Source organism: Mus pahari, chromosome 6, assembly GCF_900095145.1.
Source record: "Mus pahari chromosome 6, PAHARI_EIJ_v1.1, whole genome shotgun sequence".
NCBI lineage: Eukaryota > Metazoa > Chordata > Mammalia > Rodentia > Muridae > Mus > Mus pahari.
In genome coordinates, this window is record NC_034595.1 from 52,025,333 (window position 1) to 52,028,643 (window position 3,311).

Consider the following 3,311-nt stretch of genomic DNA (forward strand, 5'->3'; position numbering starts at 1 on the left):
ACAGCAGTATGGAAATGTAAGCTGAATAAACCCTTTCCTCCCCAACTTGCTTCTTGGTCATGATGTTTGTGCAGGAATAGAAACCCTGACTAAGACAACTTCCATATGAAGATTGTTATTATAACCACATTAATTTAGTTAATAACTTCCTGAGAGCTTATATTATGCTTCACTATTATATGTACTTGTACCTTCTTTAGGAGACAACCTGAATAAGACAATTTTCTATCGAGTTTCTTTGAACTCTGAGCGACTGGCCCATGTCATTGCCCATCCAGGATATATTATTCATAGTGTGGCCTCTTTGGTGTCACTACAAGGTGGATGGTGCCCCTCCAAACCCATGGCCCTGCCACATGTATCAAGGGAAAATATAAGAGGATTCACTCATTTAAGGAATATTCTTGAAAAGCCAACAGTGTCTAGGTTTTAAACTGTACAGCAGAGCCACATTCCTGAGAATAATCACCCAGGGGCCCACTGTAGATAACAGTGTAGATAATAGGGGCCCAACATACATAACAGTGTAGATAACAACTCAAGGACCTTAAACAAGGGACAATTTAGTAAAGCAACAGGTTGCCTGGGCTGTATGTAGCAGTCAGCAACTCCCAAGGCCCACTCTTATAAACCATTGAAGGCTCTATGGGCCTATGGGCTGCCTGGGATCCCATTCTGTGACAGCCTTACCCACATGAAGGCAACAGCCACTTTGCAGAACTTTCCTGTTAGCCAGAGTACAGAGGCACGATGTGTCTTTTGCTGATGGCCGCAAGGCTGGCTTTCTGAAGGCTCCAGGTAGTTTTTAGTCCAGTTGCTCAAGCAAGTCACAAAGCCAACTCCATGGGGCAGAGTAGGGCAGTCCTACAAGGGTGCAGAACAGGGATGGCTGGACACAGATTTGGTAACTAGGAATTTTCTGGGCACTGGGAAGACTAGAGGAGACAGGTCCGTGCTGAGTTTCCCTTACCTGCCAATCTTTTACGTAGTTAGAGTATCTTCTTTATGCAGAGTAGTGGGGGTTCATTATGAGGTTTCCATACCAGTATACTTTGGTCATATTGTCACCTCTTTTGGCCCCTCCCACTCACCCCCCAGTAGATCTCCTTTTACTTTCTTTCATGTTTTTCTTTCCTTTGTGTGTGTGTCTGTAAGTGGTGTATGTGTCTGTACATATGTTTGGGTGGGTACACGCATGTACGTGCATGTAAAGGTCAGAGGTCAATGTCAAGGGACCTTCCTCCTTCACTCTCCACCTTATTTTTTTTTGACTGTCCTAACTTGTTTATTGGATATGAATTTTACAAATATCATGTGTATTAGCGGTAACGGTGGAGCTGGAGAGTATTGTGCCTTCTCCAGGCTGCACGGCGGGAACCACCAATAGTGTGGGTAGAACTTGTGGCCCTTTCCAAGGCCACCGCTCTTTCGGCCAGCAGATGTCAGCCCACGCATCTCTCTGTGTTTGTGGACTGGTTTGGTGATCCACTGGGTGTCAGGATTTCTTCTGATAGCTTTATGGAATGGATCAATGAGGATAACCTCAAAAAATTTGTATGTGGAATCTTCACCAACCCAGTAGGAATTCAGGACCCTCAAAGCCCCACACTGGCATCCAGCTCTCTCCTCAGCAACAGACTGAAGGCTTCGGGCAAATTTTAGCTGGTTAACACCATGGTGGGACAGGCTTGCCGAAAGTTGCAGCCTTAGGAACTGGGCGTTTGCGACCACCGCAACGGACATGAATCCTGTAAATGACATAGCCTTGCTTAGCCTTGTCTTCGAGCTTTATCAGGCCGGGTGGGGCGGGGAGCCCTGTGCAGCGCAGAGAGCTGGAGGTATTGCCAGCAGCGGACCCTCAGAAGAAAGCACATCACTTCCGACTGCTTCTTCCTCCATAGCTCCTGGATGTATTTGTATGCACCCATCTTGGCTCACCTGATGGCTGCCGCCAGAGGAAAGGCTCCACTTATTTTTGAGACAAGGTCTCTCAGTGAACCTGGAGCTCAGTTTGAACTGAACAGGCTGGCCAGCAAGTCCCTTGGTTCCTCGAGTTCAACCTCGTCAGCAATGGGATTAAACATCCATCCTTCTTATATCTGAACTGAGGAGTTCATGCTTGCATAGCAGGCACTTTACCAGCTAAGCCATCTCCCCAGTTCCTTGTGTATTTTTCAAACATGTATATTTTGCATGAGAGAAAACATACAGTATCTGTGAGTTTGCCTTATTTGGTTTAATATAATGATCTCCAATTGTGTACATTTTTTTTCTGAAAATGCTCACCTTATTCTTCTTTGTGACTATATAATAAAGACCCCATTGTTTCTATAGAACATATTTTATTTATCCCATTGTCAGGTTCTTAGGTTGATTCCATAGCCTGTCCAGTGCTTCAGTAAACATGGTTATGCATGCATCCCTATTGTATGTTGCCACAGATTCCAGAAACAGTATATACCCAGGAGTGGTATAGCCCAACCATACGGAAGTCCTACCTTTAGGTTATTTTTTTATTTTTATTTTTTTAGAAACCTCCACGCCAATTTTCACTGTGGTTATACCAGCTTCCACTGCTACCAACAATGTATAAGAACTCCTTCCCATCCTCCAACCTCACTAACATTCAGTTGGTTTTGTCGATGTTAGCCATTCTGCCTGGGTTTACCCTCCAAGGACTCAGGAAGGCTGCTGCTGCTTCAGCTTTTTGGGAAGTGCTTCCTTTCTCAAGCGGTGAGGACCCGCTGGGTTCTCAAGCAAATACCCCCAGAGTTAAGGCCAGGTATCAGAACCTTGGCTACCAATGCTACAGAAAAAATAAATAAGTAAATAAATAAGTAAATAAATAAAATCGATACCTGCCAGAAGGAACAGGTAGACACAGGCTTCCTGCCTCACAAGAGTCATGGCTGTCTAAGTGAGGCTGTGCACGGCAAATGAGTAATGCCGGAGCCTGTGATGGGGAGTTTCGAGCCTCTCCATCTTGGTTGCTCAGTAAGACACGACCTGGGGGTAAGAATGGAAGTGAAAAAGACAGTTTTACTACCACACATCCCCTCTTCCGGTCTGTTTTCCTACCACGCATTCCCTCTTCCGCCCACCGTTTCACCTGCTCTTCCACCTGGCACCTTGCACTGTCTATCCGCTCCACGATCATAAAGATGGCTGTCAGGAAGAGACAGAAATGGTGACCTGCTTTAAATTATGATTGGGCTCCCGTGTTTCTGGATCAGACTTAGTATGCCACGTGTCTAAATTTGGAAGCAAGTTTGCAGTGGAGGTGTGGAAACACATCTTTTTTTTTACACATA

General features: G+C 45.3%; 1 pseudogene; it reads right to left on the minus strand.

The window, feature by feature from the left end:
• Positions 1-1,299: 1,299 nt before the first annotated feature.
• Positions 1,300-1,956, minus strand: LOC110323595 (annotated as a pseudogene).
• Positions 1,957-3,311: the final 1,355 nt, after the last annotated feature.